Source organism: Eschrichtius robustus, chromosome 4 (assembly GCF_028021215.1).
Source record: "Eschrichtius robustus isolate mEscRob2 chromosome 4, mEscRob2.pri, whole genome shotgun sequence".
NCBI lineage: Eukaryota > Metazoa > Chordata > Mammalia > Artiodactyla > Eschrichtiidae > Eschrichtius > Eschrichtius robustus.
Genome location: NC_090827.1, coordinates 88858837 through 88876895, shown reverse-complemented (window position 1 = coordinate 88876895; position 18059 = coordinate 88858837). Strand labels below are relative to the sequence as shown.

Sequence of the window (18059 nt, the reverse complement as noted above, 5' to 3'; positions counted from 1 at the left end):
TTTTTACTGTTGCTACCGCATCCCCAATTCTATCGAGAGGGTTATTATCATGTTGTCTAAGACACCTTACCATGGCAATTACCAGGTCGGGTGCACACCTACGCTACTTTCTACCTCAGCCCTCCCTGGCGCTTTCTACTTCAAATTTCAGAAGTGAAGGTGATGCTCACTTCCATTCCACCGAGACAATGAGAGTCTGGGACTTGACAGCATAGCAAAGTACATACTTGGCAATTATCTAGATCATTTGATTGAGATAGGCAAATAGTTGACATAATTGAGGTCCTGGAATATATCTGTGGGTCTAAAGAACATTGAAAATCTCCCAGTTGCTTATAATTGATTGTAAGTTATATAAACACATAGGCTGCTTTTACAACAAATTTGCTTTCCTAATTACGTTTTACATAATCTAATGTATTCATACTAGTTTGAATTCTCTAAGCATATACCAGCCCAAAGGTATGTTGCCTGGTAGGCAGGAGAGGAAAACTGACCACGGATGATCATCAGTGTAGAGTTGAAAGCTGACAATAATAATAAAGCTGCAGCACTGACAAAAGAAGATAAACATTGCAGCATTTGATTTGGAAAATGGTGTGTGTGTGTGTGTGTGTGTGTGTGTGTGTGTGTGTGTGTGTGAAGTTCCATTCCTGGTTTCAGCGCAGAGTTGGGTCAGGCCCTTAGGATGACTTTAGAACACAGGCATTGAAGGTGAGTGATTGTAATAATAACCCACTTCACAGGCATGGACATTAGCCAATAGACATGCACATGGCTTGGCTTCACACCAAGGCCTAAGGTGGAGCCTGAGCCTGGGCTTGTCCAGGAGGTTCACGCCTCCCGCAGACAGAGTCCTGCTGCAGAATTGTATCGCATTAACAATGCGACTTACTGGAAAAACAAATAAAATGCTTTAAATGTTTAAATGCATTTTCAAGTATTCATCCTCCAAATATTTAGACTCTGAGCCGACTGGGCCAAGAGCCCAAGCTTCCCGTGCATGCTGGATTGTTCCAACCCTCCCCGCAAGATCAGCAAACATATAACAACCTAAAATATTATCATCTTGGAGCCGAAAAATAATTCCCCAGCTATTGTTCCAGGAAATCAGCTAGGTGTCTCTGTCCAAAGTCCTCCTTCGTAATGTCTGCAAGAGTTTATTACTTTTTAGTAAGTTTAAGAAATCCTTACAAAAGCCTCCCTGACGCTGTGGTCTGTGTCCACAGTGAAGCTTCAGCATAAAAAAGAATGGGAATGGAGAATTAGGAGTGGAGATGGGTAGGAAGAAAAGGAAGAAAGAGGGAGAGAGATGCAGAAAAAGCAACAAACAGCCTATTGAGGATAGAAGGCTTGGATGTCTGAACCAAGTCTTAAAAGAGGGACTCTGAGTAAACCAGGGATTTTGTTTTTGTTTTTTCAGAGACGGGGAAAGAGGGCAAGAGTGTCAGAGGCTGATTGCCTTTTGCATTTAAATCTCTCTAAATTCAGTCATCATATAATATATTCTCCTTTTCCCAGGCATATCTATACCAAAACTTCCTCTTTTTTAAGCCTCCACAGCAAAATAATAATAATAATAATTCATATCACTGCCAATAAAATTATCTAATTATAGAGTTTAGCCCTCTCATCTTTATCTAAGAAGTTCCACAAGATAAAATAAATACCTTTAATGTAGATTTTGATTCTAGATACTGGGTCAGTATTTAGTTCAGCTTTCCCAGTGTACTAGGTGGAACAGTGGAGTGAAATCTAACATACATTAAACTTTTGTAAGTTGGATTATATACGAGAGAAAGAGAGAGAGAGGGAATGGGTATTGGTCTTAAAAAGCATGTGCCCCAGAGTGAACATGAGACAGGACCAACAAATCTGTTCTGCCCTAGGTTTGTCTCCATGCCTACAGACCCTCCCAGTGCAGTCTTCTGCTTAAAATACACATTTTTCATATACATGACCTCAAAATGTAAGCTAACTGCTTCACTGGTACTCAAACAAGAAAACAGCTGTCTGCTCCAATGATAGAGGGAAAACTGGCTGAGAAATAGTCCATCAGGCTTTGGCATGGTACCTCCCTAAGAAAACTTCAAGGGAAGTTTTGATTATCTGTGATTTTCTTCTTGTGGCTGACTTCAGAACCTGGCCCTCCCAGCAGACACATCTCTGCTGAATGATTCCCCCCCTTGGCAAAGAGAAAATTTAAAAAGAAGTGGGGTCATTCTTCTGATGTCTCTGTGCCAGAACTAGAAACTTTGCTTTCTCCATCTCCACGCCCAACTGCAAAGCACACGACGATCTCTTTTGACTTTATTTGGGGGTACAAAAATGGTCCACGAACGAAAGGTATGGGAGACAGAGTCATTCAGAAATTCATTCTTTCCTTCATCAAATATTTGCCGAGTACCAGCAATGTATCAGGCTCAGGATTCCACAGGGAGCTACTGCTGAATCAAAAAGGGAACCAAAAGACCTAATCGCAACTTGGTTACACTCGACTTGTGAAGTTGGAGGAACTTCAACTGGAGATCCTTCCGGGTCTCAACTGTCTACTTGACTAAAAAAAGTGAAAAAAGTTGTGGCACATGAGTTCTAAAATCCCTCTCAGTAATAAAATTCTGCGAAATCAACGTAGAAATATTTTCTAAAACCTTAAAAGGACTAGAGGGCTTCCCTGGTGACGCAGTGGTTGAGAATCTGCCTGCCAATGCAGTGGACACGGGTTCGAGCCCTGGTCTGAGAAGATCCCACGTGCCGCGGAGCAACTGGGCCCGTGAGCCACAACTACTGAGTCTGCGCGTCTGGAGTCTGTGCTCCGCAACAAGAGAGGCCGCGATAGTGAGAGGCCCGCGCACCGCGATGAAGAGGGGCCCCCGCTTGCCGCAGCTAGAGAAAGCCCTCGCACAGAAACGAAGACCCAACACAGCCAGAAATAAATAAATAATTAATTAATTTAAAAAAAAAAAAAAAAAAAAAGGACTAGAACAAACTTCCTCGTGGCAACTTTATCTACTCCTGACAAGCACCGTGCCCTAAGCAGCTCTTTTCCTTCATCTCTGCTCTTACAGGTTACAGTTTCCTCTCCTCGCCCCCTCCACTATTGTACAAAGTAACACTGTACAAAACAATATAGCCATCAACCCCTCCTTCTCCTCCTCTCCGACTCCCACAGCTTCCAAGTAGACATGTGGACAAAATGAAGGGATTTCTTCCGAAATGTTCTCTGTCATAGATGCTGTTGTTCAGGCCCTGTCAGGGTGATTCAGGCTTCAGTGTTTTGATTAAAAGTAAAGATAGCTACACTGTGGACAAAAGATATGGAAATAGATCTCTTGTAAGATTAATCACACTTTCGGATTGAGCAAATGCTTCCTTTTCAATGACTGCATCATCTGTAACGTGGCTTTTGTGTCATATCATCACGCATACAGACCTGTTCATGCTTGGTTGTTGAATCTCCATAGTAATGGCTTGAGCATCAGTTGGCTTTATTCAATCTTATCTAAAAAAATAATAATAAAACACTTGGTTATGCGAAGGGAAAAAAAATCCTGTAAAATGCTTGAATGTTTGTGCTATTATATCAGAGAATGTTTGCCAATATTCCTTTCGGCAATACCTCCTTCTTAGTTGTTCTATTCAGTTAATAAGTATATATCTGAAGAAGACATATTCAATCAGTAGTTGTGCTTAATTCACTCCTGAGCATTAAGGAGAAGACTAAAATTGTAAAATTTCCAGAAGTTAAGGGCGATAGAGTGGAAAGTCAGAACGCTTGAAACTGAATCCCACTTTTATAGCTTACTAAATATTTGATCCCAGGGAAGGTACTCGGTTATTCTGGACTTTATATTCCCCACAAGGACATTAATAACTCCTACGTTGTCTTCCTCACAAAAATTTTGTGAAGATAAACTGGTCTGTAAGAAGAGGAAGAAAGTATTACACTTATATAATGCTTACTTGCCAAGCACTTCACATATTCACTCATTTAATCCTTACAATAATCCCATTTTACAAGAAATCACATCATGGAGAGGTTAAAGGATTTGCTTATAAAAGATGGAGCTGGCACTCAAACCGAGGCAGAATCCATGCACTCACCTCCATATGATAATCAGTTATACAAAGGGCGCTACTAAAATGTTTCAATGCATTAAAGGGGGGGAAGAACTTTTATTCACCTTCTCCCACTTTGAATGGAAATGTGGTGAGGGGAAGACCAATGTCTGCAATAATTTTAGTGCACATAATTAAAATGATTTTCCTAGGTTAATAGCATTAAAATTTCACGTTTTGTGGTTTTCTCACAAAGTTATAATGCTTTGGACTTATTAGACTTAAAAATATCATGTATTTATGCAACAATCCCACATTTTCCTCTTGAATTTGCATTCCAACAAATTAAAATAATTTTTCAATATCCCGTCAATACAAAGCGCTGGACTCAAGGGAATCTAGCAACTCTTGCTTTCTGCTTGCCTCTATAAAGCAGGCAAAAACTTGAAAACCAGAGGCACCAGCAAACTTCCAGCCAACAAAGGCAGTCATTATGTTTTCTGCACTTAGGAGCTTTTACTCTGCCAGGCAGATACAGAGAGTACTGATCTCCTTCCAACTCCCAAACCTCTTCACTTCCTCTTTCTCCTTCTCTCTGTCTAGGGCCTTTTGAGCGAGATGGCCAATAAGCCCCTTGTTTCCCATCTCTGCAGGAACAAGTGGGTGCTACTCTCAGTGTCCACCAAACCATAAGTCCTTTGAGGATACAGGAAGACATCCACCAATCTCAAGATCAAAATGCAACAAAAGGAAATCTGCAAGCTGCCCACCATCCTGTTCTCTTACAAAAATGGCAGAATCTCTGGGGAGAGCAAGCGGTTTATTTCCGCATGGTACATATACTTACCAGCGGTTCAAGAATACTTAATTTTACTTTTAAAAATGTTCTAATTGTTTAATAAACTACACTATTAGGAATTGCATACTTTGATACACATTCTCTCTCTGAACTTCATAGTAACCCTTCTATTCACATTAGTAGGAGCCAGCGATAGGATTTGAACTCATGTCCAGCAGACTCCAAGGCTCCTGCTCTTTCCTTAACAACAGACTGTCCCTGACTGGATTCCAGGGATCACGGAGTAGTCATTTATGATCATATTTTCTTGATTAGTTTATTCTACGTTCTAAAATATGTGTAATTCTACATTTCCAGGCAAACAACACAAAAAAAGATCTAGAGAACGGGAGGGAAATTTTTTTTCTTAATTTTTCAGGCTTTAATCATGAAAAGCAACACATCCACTCCAAACACACTCTCCCCCTTTGATTTTGTGACTCCTGTAATGTTTCCCTGGCCCCAACTGGTAGGAAGGGGCAATTGGGTAAACCCAGAGAGGGCTGTCAACAGATAAAAAAATCAACAGAAAAGATCAATTTGAAAATAAAATGGTTGAAGATGGCATTGACCACTGGAAAATCAGAGTAGCCGTCTCTTTTTAACATGTCAGCATGCTGTTCTCCAGCCTATAATTTGCCTGCATTGCCCAACAAAGTAGGAACGCCCAAGGGAACGGGACCTTATCACCTCTCTTGCCAACCTCTCTTGCCTTGTCCCTACTCCCAAGGACAAGCCAGCGGAATTCAATCCCAAAGATAAGAGTTTAGTCCTGCTACCTCTGAACTGGCCCTGGGCCAGCACAGCAACCCTGGCATCTGTATTGTCGCTCCCCTCCACGTGGCTGTTTCCATGAAGAAAACATTCCTCATCATGCAGTAGGAACTGGGTCATCACAACTAATAACCCGCCAGTTAAAAGAATGGGCTCTGCATTCTCTTCCAAGTGTGAGGGTATCCTGTGATCCAGGGTAAAGTGTCCACAGCAATATTCTTCCTCAACAGGGAGGTGGTGGGGTGAGGTGCTCGATCCCCAAGAAAGTCCATCAGGAAAAGAAGGCCAGCCTAAGAGCATTTCATGTTGCCCAACAAGTCTAACTTAAATAAGGACTGGTTAATACTTGTAGGTATAATATCTATCATTAGTTATTCAGGAAAGCTACATGGGAAGTCACTACCAGGTCAGATGGCCCAAAGCATGCAAGGCAATTAAGCAGCAGAATGAAGGTGACAGGAGGCAAGAGTGTTGCCCAAGAAGTTGACATGCCCAGCGTGGCTGGATACGAGACAAGCCTCCTGATAGCTGAACGTGTTTTGAAATACTTGTAAACTACTTGGGTAAACATCTCCCATTCTTGTGATAGACGGAAATTACCCAGGAAAAATATACTAAACCACTCAGCCAAAATAAAATTTGATGAAGAATGGTAACATCCACAATACTGAATGCCCTTGGAGCTCTTTGATCTGTGCTTTTCTAAGTTTGGCTCAAGGCCCCGTTAAAACCAAGGAGTTTATGTTTGGGCCAATAAATAGAGCCAATAAAAGTCACTCTTGGACTGGGAATGGGTGGAACATAGGTCATTAATGGTGTTTGGTGACTGTGAATGCTGACAGTAGTACTGCTAAGTATATACAGCTCCCTTCACACCCTAGATGAGAGGGCCAGTAGCACCGAAGAGAGAAAACAAGAGCAAAACCTACCCCCAGCCCCAGCATTGAAATTTTATTTGACAAATATGCATTGAGCATCTACTAGGTGCCAGACAGAGCTTAAGCAGGAGGCATCCACAGATGAGTAAGAAGTAGACCCAGCCCATGAGACTCCAGACTAGAAGGAAGTCAGTTATGTGCCCCCAGCCATGATACAGGTCAGACTGTGATGAGGGCTAAGCAGAAGAAAGAGTAATTAACTCTACGTGGAAAGATTCTAGCAGGCTTTACAGAGGAAGTGCTATTTAGCTGAACCATAAGGAATGAGTGAAAAAACCAACAGCCAGAAAAGGGTGGTATTCTGAGCAGAGGACACAAGCTAAGCAAGTCGCAAAAGAGCTGAGGGGCAGAGGCAGCTGGGGAGAGAGTGCTAGGATTCTGACGTGGAAGGAATTCAAGGCCTGAGGCTGGAAAGGTAACTCAGGACAGACTGCAGATGGTCTGTGATGACTTGTGACACATGCACTTGACCTCATTTTGTAGGCAGGGAATTGTAAGCATTTTATATATTTATATTTAATTTTTAATTTTTATATTTGAAATATTTATATTGTCAAGTGATTCTTAGGAGGAACTTGAATGCATAGAACAAAGAGACGTGATGTTTTATTAGTGAAAAATTTTTTTTTCCACACCGCGTGGCTTGTGGGATCTTAGCTCCCTGACCAGGATTTGAACCCGTGCCTTCGGCAGTAAAGGCGCAGAGTCCTACCCACTGGACCGCCAGGGAATTTCCTACATTTGCTTATTCTTATATCAACTAATGAGAAAAAATATAAATTGTTTGCACATCGATCAAGATTTTTTTTTCTAGTGCAAGTGACAGATAACCCCATCCAAACTAACTCAGGGAAGAAAAACAAAAAGTGAGGGAAGAGAAAGATTTATTGACTCGTGTAAATCCAGAAGTGGTTCTGGGATTCCAGAATCAGTTGACTGAGGGGCTGAAGGAATACCATCAAAGCTGTCTGTCCATTTCTCATCTCCATGTCCCTCTCCATGGAGACATGGAGAATGGCGGCTGCTCCATTCTCAAGATGGGCTTCCTCCCTGTGGCAGTCCCTGGCAGATCCAGGCTTATAACCATATTCACAAGTTGCAATCTCCTTCCCAACAGGACCCAACACAATCTCAGAGCTAAGCCTCAGTGGCCTGGCCTGACTCACATGCCCATCCCTGGCCCTGTCACTGCGCCCTGGACCATGGTACACACTGAATGGTCACGGTGGGTCCTGTGTCCCCCCAGAGTCTCCATGGACTCAGAGTGGAGACAGATGGTCTCAGAGGAAAACTGAGGTGCCATTACCTGGAGAAGAAGGAAAGATGCTGGGCAGGTTAAAATAACACAGTCTACTCTAATTTGCAAATAATATGCAAACATTTTAAATTTGGGTTAAGGAATGACAATTGCAGGCTTATATCAGCCTTAACATCTAATTTGCGTCTGTATTTTATTCTATTTGCATGGTATTGAGAAAATCCTGATTCACATAGCTGAGCAGTTCCAAATAGTAACTTTTTCAAACAGTGTACCTGGAACACTTAGGATACTCTTTAATTCAATTTGTGCCGAAGTTTAAAAGCAGGCTGTACGTTTGAGCAATACGCAATTCCATTTCAAAGTTTACTTACCTAAACTGTGAAGAGGCTCCTCTGCTAATTTAAGTGGTCGCTGGGAAGAGGTTTTTCAGATATATCTGCAGTATGTGATGAGTAATTCAGCAGTATCATTTTCATTTATTTTTTATTTATTTTTATTGAAGTATAGTTGATGTATAATATTATACAGGTTACAGGTATACAACATAGTGATTCATAACTTTTAAAGGTTATACTCCATTTATAGTTATTATAAAATATTGGCTGTATTCCCTGTGTTGTTCATTATATCCATGTAGATTATTTTATACCCAATAATTTGTACCGTAATCCCCTACCCCTATATTGCCCCTTCCCTCTTCCCTCCCCCTCCTGGTAACCACTAGTTTATTCTCTATTTCTGTGAGTCTGCTTCTTTTTTGTTATATTCACTAGTTTGTTATATTTTTTAGATTCTACATGTAAGTGATATCGTACAGTATTCCTCTTTCTCTGTCTGACTTATTTCATTTATAAGTCAGACAGAGAAAGACAAATGCCCTCCAAGTCCATCCATGTTGCTGCAAATGGCATTATTTCATTCTTTTTTATGGCTGATAGTATTCCATTGTGTGTGTGTGTATATGTATGTGTGTGTGTGTGTGTGTGTGTGTGTGTGTGTGTGTATATATATATATATATATATATATATATATCTATCTCACATCTTCTTTATCCCTTCATCTGTTGATGAACACTTAGACTGCTTCCATATCTTGGCAATTGTAAATAATGGTGCCATGAATATTAGGGTGTGTGTATCCTTTCAAATTAGTGTTTTCATTTTTTTCAGATATATACCCATCAGTGGAATTCCTGGATCATATTATAGTTCTATTTCTAGTTTCTTGAGAAACCTCCATACTGTTTTCCATAGTGGCTGCACCAATTTACATTCCCACCAACAGTGCAGGAGGGTTCCCTTTTCTCCACATCCTTGCCAACATTTATTTGTGTCCTTTTGGATGATAGCCATTCAATATCATTTTTTTAAAACTCAGATATCTCAGTAACTGTGGTTCAAAGTTTGAACACAGTAAAATAAATGTTTTGCAATTTGAGTCACAATTTTAAGTTTCATCTTAACTGCTGACAGGTTATCAACAATGGTAGGCGTGGTGATACTGCAACCCCACATGGCCAGACTGAACTCATTCAGCTTATTAAAAAACAGCAGCAAGCTGATGCAACTCTGTTGTATCAAAGCACTGTTTTGCTAAGTTTCTTTTCAGAAAAATTAATTAGTGATTTCTTGTCTCATTTGAAATAGGAAAAATAACTCCTTGCCCTAAGACAGTGGATAAATGTTACCAGGAAAAAAATTCTGGCACTCACAACCTATTATGTTCCAAATAGCTTTGGAAATCTGAAATTTAGAGATCATGTCCTATTGAACTGACAATGTAGAGAGTACTATTAACCACTGTTTAAAAGATGCTATCTCCTTGAGAGCTAAGCCTTCTCTACTCAACCTGCGAGTGCCTTTTCTAAAATCACATTTCAGCAAAGTAGTTCCTCAGCACTTTGTAGCAGCACTGTGGCCCTTCTACACTGTTTTATTCATCTTGGTGTGGATGGCATGCTTCCTTTCCTAGACTGAAAGCCCCAAAGTGCTGGGGCTTTGTCTTATTGTGTGCTTTCTCCCCATAGAGCTTAGTATAACATATACTATGAGCTTAGTGTCATGTCTGATATGAGGCAGACTCGATAAATGTTATATATATTTTTAAATGTGTTTTTAATTTACAACAAAATTAAAGGAGAATATTTGTCTAGCCATTGTTTCGAATAACATTTGTGAGATTAAAAGTTTTGATACCTTTATTAATAGCAGACAAAACAATAAACCAGACATGTACTTCCTTTAGAGAAATGTTCTCTAATTGAGCTCCCTGTGTTTTGAAGGCTGTTTTGGCCACATGCACACTCATACTCCTCACCAGTCATTCATTCATGAAACAATTAGTATGTACACACTACGTAATAATGTATGTCCTAGTTGCTGAGGGTGTTTTAAAAAGGCATAGAACACGGTCCTTGACCTCAGGAGTTTAGTCAGGGAGAATCCCAAAAACGAATCATCATAATGCCACCTGATACGTGCCATAATAGAGATATGAATATTACGTGCTGTTGACCAGGCTCTTTCAGGTTGCCAGGAAAAGAGACGTGCTCTGGTGACTTGGGTGAATGTGATGCGTTGTAAGGATACATGAGGAAGTGGGGAAGAGCAGGAAGCAGTTTTAGCAGCTGCCTGACGGAGCTGGGAATGTCACTCAGGACATAGTATACCTCCAGCCACCTGTTTTTCTTGACATTGCTTCAGCAGTGGGCATCTGTTGTTCCCTCTCTATTGCTCTGCCAATATGGTGACTCAGCTACATTCTGCCTCTGCTTTCTCTGCTTGTACTGCCACATACTGTCTGTATTTCTTTTCTCTACTCCATTGCTCCTGTTTTGTTGTGGCTCCCACTGCCGTGTAGACAGGACTTTTGGACTCCTCTCTGGGTGTCTGCCCATTTCTGCCCAACCTTTTGGCTTAGTCCCCCCAATAGGTCTCAAATTCAAATTGTGTGAAAGAGGCTTTGTTTGATTGGCCAGTCATCATCCAGGATACAGTGACCACGTTGGGTGGAGTTCTTGCATCAGCCAGTCTCACTGGCTACTGGACATCCCAGGTACAACTGCCTTTGGGTCAAGCATCAATTCTCTGTTCAGTCCGCCGTAGCCAGGGAAGCAGGGCTCCGGTTTACATCATGTCAACCATGCATAGAGCACTGTCTGAAGCAGCTTGCATCGCAAGAGGGTATGGTTCATCCTGGCAATCACATCAACTGACTTTTCTGCAGAACAATGTCCTAGTGTATTGTTTGCCATCTTGAGTTTGACTATTTCAACTGTTCAACTTTTCTACAAATAATGTCAGACAAAATGTTATAACAATTATAACTTGTTAGTACATTTTTAAAAGTTATTTTAAATACATAAGAATTAAAACTATTTGAATACCCCACAAGAAAAAAATAGTTGAAAAAATTATATTTATAAGCAGGGATATTATACAGCCTTCCAAAGGATCATGATTTGGAGAATATATGATGACAAAGAAAAATGCTGACTGATACAATGTTACATAAAAATTAGTACATATAAGTTATATAGTATTATTAGTGAATTAATCATACACTCAGCTCTGGAATTGAGAGAGAATAAACTGGAAAGATGAGTTAACAGGAACTCTGGATGGTGGGGTGATGTGTGCGTTTAAAAGTTCTTTCATATGCATTTTTGTATTTCTCAACATTTCAAAGGTAAAAAAACAAAAAACCACACAACTATAAGATACATAAAGCAGTATAAAAGACCACACTTACTTAGTAGGTAAAGCCCATAAATTGGTTTGACAAAACATACAAGATCCTTTGGATCCTGCTTCCAGTAAAAAGTGAGATTTCCTTTCTTATTCATGACCCATAACAGCTAAGAAAACAAAGATGACAATGAAATCAAAAGCATGACAGAATAATGGGATACATGGTGGCTAATTATGCATCCTGTGCTGTAGTATTCTTAGGAGGATGTCTGGGTTGTCAAAATATAGTTCCTGCTTGCCCCAATCATTTATTCATAGACCACAATGGAATGGGTTTCGGGGGATGCAAAATGGGAGACAGCCAGTCTGTGAACAACTGTAATCCCAAGCGAAAAAGTACTAACAGAAGATAATGCGAAGGAGGGCAAAGGCCCCTAAAAGATGGCTAATTCTGCCTGTGAGAGTGAGGGAAGAATTTAGAAAGTTGCTGACATTTGATGTGAGCCTTAAGAAATATTAATTGAATTTTCAGGGAGCTGAATAAAGGGCACCTTACTTCTATTCCTGAATTCTAAACTGGAATAGAATAGAAGAATGAAATAGAAGAATAGGGTAGGTGGGAGACCAAGCTATCACCTTTACTTGATGAAGTTGATAGTGAAGAATAAGGCTGTCTGACTTCAGGTAAGTGGATTTCCAATTCTAAACCCAGAATTAGACAGATTTATCCATGCAGTCAACAGAATTGCATTACCACACAGGCTTTCTGATGGAGGGCAAGACTCCTATAAAACCTACAATAGGAGAATCAGAGCAGAACACATATTCTCAGCAGGCAGGTTCACCACCCCCCTCCCAAAAAAAAGTAGAGGAGGAGGCTGAAATGTACATGCTCTGTGCAGCGGGTTGAATGGTGACCCCTTCCCCACCCACTCACCCCCCCACCTCAAAAGACGTGTCCACTCAGAATCTGTGACTATGACCTTACTTGGAAAAAAGCTTCTTCACAGATGTAATTAAATTAAAGATCTTGAAATGAGATCATCCTGGGGTAGGCTGGTCCCTAAATCAAATGGCAAGTGTCCTTAAAAGAAAAGGGCAGAAGACAGAGAGAAGAAGGTCAGAGATTGTAGTGATGCATCTACAAGCCAAGGACCACCAAGGATTTGGGCGACCACCAGAAGCGGGGAGAGGGGAACTGGACAGGTTGTTCCTCAGAGTCTCCAGAAGGAACCAAACCTGTCCACACCTTGGTTTCAGACTTCTGGCCTCCAAAACTGCAAAAGAATAAACTTCTATTGTTTTAAGCCACTCGATTTGCGCAAATTTGTTACAACAATTCTGAGAGACTAATACACTCTGTTTCTTCTTCTAAACTCAGCCATCTGTGAGTAGGGAGAGGCCAGATTATTTCCCTAGTGGAGCTTTCTCCACATAAAAGGAAATATTATGAATGGGAAAGACACATCTTCCCCTAAAATAATAATAAATGTTGCTAACATTTTTTGAGTGCTTGTCATACCAGCTATTGTTCTGAGTAGTTTCATAAAGAATACAGTAGAGGACTGTGGACGGGAAGGGACTTCCAAGCCAAGGGGAAAACTCTGTGGGGTTTTCCCAACCCATACACTTCCTCCTCTGTTCCTATATGACTTCCACCCATTTCATGGGCATTTGGTCCAGGGCTGCTGGGATTTACAACCTTGGGTCCCACATCCTCTACTCACAGAGATAGGAGAGCGTTTGTTTAATTATAAAATTTCTGTAAATACCATATAATGCTTATGAAAAAATTGATGTATTAGTCTCCAGAGAAACAGAACCAAAGGCCGCTAATTTAAATGTTAATCTGATCTTAAAAATATCTTCACAGCAACATCTAGACCAATGTTACACCAAACAACTTCTGTGCCATAGCCTAGCCGAGTTAACATGTAAAATTAACCCTCACAATGGACTTTTTTTCTTTTTTTTTTAATTTATGTTTTCTTTTAAATTGTAGTAAAATATATACAACATAAAATTTACCATTTTAATCATTTTTAAGCGTACAATTCAGTGACATTGAGTACATTCACACTGCTGTGCAGAACTTTTTTCATCTTGCCAAACTGAAACCCTGTGTCTATTAAACAGTAACTCCCCATTTCCCCTCCCCCAGCCGCAGGCAACAACCATTCTACTTTCTGTCTCTATGAATTTGACTATCTAAGTACCTCACAGAAGTGGAATCATACAGGCTTTGTCCTTTTGTGACTGGCTTATTTCACTTCAAGGTATCTTCAAGGTTCACCCGTGTTTTAGTGTGTGTCAGAATTCCCTTCTTTTTTATGGCTGAGTAATATCCCACTGTATGTACATACCACATTGTGTTTCTCTGTTCATCTATCAGTGGACACTTGGGTTGCTTCTACCTTTTGGTTATCGTGCATAATGTTGCTATGAACATGAGTGTGCAAATTTCTGTTTGAGACCCTGCATTCAATTCTTTTGAATACCTAGAAGTAGAATTACTTGATCATACGGTGATTCTGTTTAATTTTTTGAGGAACTGCCATACCATTTTCCACAGTGGCTACACCATTTTACTATGATCTAGTCAGCATTTTCAAACTGGTTTCAGGAGACAGGATTAACAGTTGCTTAAGGTAACACATACACATTAATGCTCAGACTGTAGCCATACACCCACCCCAAAGTGAACAAAGCATTCAACAAGCAACCAAAATAAATTATGGATACTGCAAGTTGACTATCCAGTCTTCATTCAGTCTTTCTTCTTCCCTAAGAGAATTCTAATTTTATTCAGTCACTTTTCTCTCCTCTACAGTGTCATGTGCCTCAGGGGAAACTAACCTCATTTCCAGGAATGGGTCTGATTGGTCTCAGGTGAATATTGCCCTGTCAGGAGTTAGGTCGTCCTTAGGCATGTGGCTCAATTTGGACCAATAAAATGAGAGTGAAATTGGTAGTGGGGCTTCTGGAAAATTGTGCCTCATTCCTGGGAAAGTACCATAAGAAGAGACCCTTTCGCTTCTTCCTCTAGACCTTGTCATTTCTGCATGTAATTCTTGGAATTGCTATAGCCAGGCTGCCGCTAACATGAAGGTAAAGCCAATATCAACCATGGAACAGTGGACGAGAATGTAGGTGCTTCATGTTAACATCACTGAAATGCTGAATTAACTCCCTCTGGAGCTCATCCTACACACTTTGGTCTACTCGATGACAGAACAAGTTGGTAAAAATATCCGGCCTTCCATGAAAAAGTAACGTGGTTATAAATATGTGAATCATGAAAACACAGAAAAGGATAAAGGAGAACAAAATATAAATTGCTCACTATCCCACTGTATTAGTCAGGGTTCTTGGTTGCCAGCATCAGAAACCAACGCTGCTTCATTTAAGTAGAAAAGTAATGTGTCGGAAGGATTATTAAGGAGCTGACAAATCCAAAGGCAGGAGAACCAGTATTCCTTCCCATGGGATCCAGTACCAAGCTCATCCCAATGTACAAGATGACACCAATGGAGTCAGAAGCACCACAGCCACTGCCACCATCATCGTTTCTGCTGTCACTAGCACCACCCCCATCATTGTTCCACTATCATCACCTCCACTCCCACTGTGATGATCTGCTTGCTGACTGTCCAAATGTCAAACCATGGCTGGGACTTGAGGATGCAAGTCAAGAGCCTAGGGAACCACATGTAAGGAGGCATATACACTCAGGGTCATACAAATGCAAATCAGCACTTCCAGGACTTTGAAAATGCATGCCTCCTTAAATTTTACACTCTAGCACCCTATATGCCTCACTTGCCTCACCTTATCCCAGGTCCTGTGTCACACACCCAAGTTTTGAAGCTTCAGGTGGAAGCTTCAATGTACAAGCCCAGTTCATATGACCACACCCTGGTCGCTACGCAGTGAGCAAGGAAGGGTTTCCCCTTTCAGCTTCCACAGACAGCTAGGGCAAGGTACTCTACCAAAACTCAACACAGTGGGGAATTGCCCCCAACCAGGAATCACCTCCAAGATAATCATAGTTAACACAGTTTGGAGACAGTGTTTTCAGGCTTTCTTCCATGCATATACACTGGGGGTGAGTGCAAAGAATGATTTTATATTTCTTAGTTTTTTGTTCTTAGAAAAGAATATTCTAAGGTGGACTTTACGCAAGATTTTCTCCTAACCAGCATCATACCCTGGTGTCTGAACTATATCACCCCTGCAATATGTGACTCTGAAATAAAAAAATTAAGTCAATCATATGTTAGATTTACGCTCTTATTACTAATATTTGATCATTGACCAATTACCCAAGTTGTTCATTCTTTTCTAAAATCATTGTGGTTTCCCTTTGAAAGTCCTGTCATAGATATTTAAGTTGTTGTAGGCAAGAGGATTGACAACCCCAAACACCCCACACCCACAAGCACGCTCTTGACAAAATCCTATCAAAGGATCAAAACACTATAAAAGAAACCCAGAGTGTGGGATTCACTAAACGTGCTGGCTGATTTCACTTTAAAAGTGTTACTTATAGAAAGAGGAAAAGCTTTTGAAGTGTAAGCAGTTTAACACAGAGAGAAAATAGATAGTCAAACAAATCATAAATGGAAGGAAACTGTAGAACAATGTGATTTTCAAACTTGCTTTTCGGGGTAACTTCTTCTTTTTTTAAACTGCGTTTACTTTAAATGTACTTAGTTCAATCTTTCTCAAAGCACGGTCAGAAGTCACTTTTTTTAAAAATTTCACTTTCTTTAATGGTAAAAAATAATTACCCAGGCCTTATCTGCAGGCTTACTTGTAGTTTTACTTTGTCTTCATAAACCTGATTCAGCTGACAGTTGCTAAGGTGATGGCCTTTTTACAAGACATTTTATTTATGGGGCATAGTCAAAGGAGAGGCATATTTTACTTGAGACTTTCTAGAAAAACGATACTTGCATTTGCCATATATGTCACTCCGGGTCAAATTTTAAACACAGGAGAACTAATAGATATTGTTGTGACTTAATTAAATCAAGGACAAATGTACTCTGTAAACAAAAGCTTTAAAGTTTCCTAGCGGGTGGCTGTTGTTTTCATCTCTTTACTCTTTGACTGCTTAAGACTGTGAAACTCAGGCTTCATCAGTGGCCTCTAAGATTTAAAGAAATATATTTTGTATTACATGGCTCAAGAAGCAGACATAAGTAGTCAAAATAAGAATCACTTTTTTAAAAAATCACTTAACAAGAGTTTTTTTTTTTTAATTTTTGTTTTAATTTACTTGAAATTTCCTTGAGCCAAAAACACCCTACTAGTTGAATTAGTTTTATGTTTGCACAGATGTTTACCATAGATTGTTGTTGTTGTTGTTGTTGTTATTAAAGGAATCACTGAAAATGGTAAGAATATCCAGAACGATAAACCCAAAGCCACGTTCTGGGTAGAACTACTTGCCCTACATTCAATGTTGCTAAGCCTCTGTATTTCTTGAGGGAAATACATGCATAGCTCACCACCTCTAATTCCCATCTTCCTACCCAAAAGCTACTAATATGAGGTTGATAGGCAGAGCTTTTCAATCTACTTATCCTCAGCCACAGGCATATGATGTAATGGGACAAAACAGGAAGGCTGCAAGGGCTTCTGGGTAGGTTTTCCTCACTTCTAAAGGAGACACAAGACAGAGCCATTCCATTTTTCTCCTCTGGACTTTGTCATTTATAAGTAAAGGCTGAAACTGTCGTGGACAACTTGTTAAAATGTGCACAAGGACTGAACATGCTGGGAACACAGAGGGGAAAGCTGAATACAAGAAAAACCTAGGTCCATGATGGCATTGCTAAGCAGATGAAATAACCCTGTAATCACTTTTCCTCCAAACTTCTTAATGCTGTGAGATAATGTATCCTTATTGTTTAAGCAACTTGGAGTTGAATTTTCTGTTACTTAAGCCAAAAGCACCCTAACTGATTGTGACAGATTGCAAAAATGGCCATAGTTCTTCACCCCTCCCAGTTATCTACAGCCTATGCAAAATGCAGCTTGGCCTCTCCTTCTATCAGGAGGCAATTTCTCCACTCCTTGAATCTGAGCTGGGCTTGTGAGTTGCTTTGGACAATGTTGAAAAGTTCAGAGCCTGGGCCTAAAGAGGCTTTGCATAATTGCCTTCTCACTTATGGAATCCTGCTGCCACCATATAAAGAAGCCCAGGCTAGCCTGTGGAGGAGGAGAAACAGGGTGGAGAGCAACTCAGTTTTCCCAGCCACCTCTACTGAGCCATCAAACTGTCCAGCCCTCACCAACCCACGAGCTGATCACAGATACATAAATGACCTCAGCCAAGATCAGCCAAGCCAGCCCAGACCAGCCTTTCAGCTATCCCAGCCCAAACTGCCAGCTACAAAACTAAGCATTAAATTAGCGGTTGTTATTTTAAGGCACTATGTTGTGGGATTATTTGTCCTCTAGCAAAAGCTAACTGATACATGGATAAAAGTAA

General features: G+C 40.4%; 1 protein-coding gene across 1 annotated transcript in view; it reads right to left on the bottom strand.

The window, feature by feature from the left end:
- LOC137763498 (putative uncharacterized protein FLJ13197) overlaps window positions 1-18059 on the bottom strand; it is a gene marked incomplete at its 5' end in the record, with an annotated part of 106133 nt that overhangs the window by 27104 nt on the left and 60970 nt on the right. The window contains one exon of the mRNA XM_068541990.1: window positions 3434-3502. The remainder of the gene's footprint in view (window positions 1-3433; window positions 3503-18059) is intronic.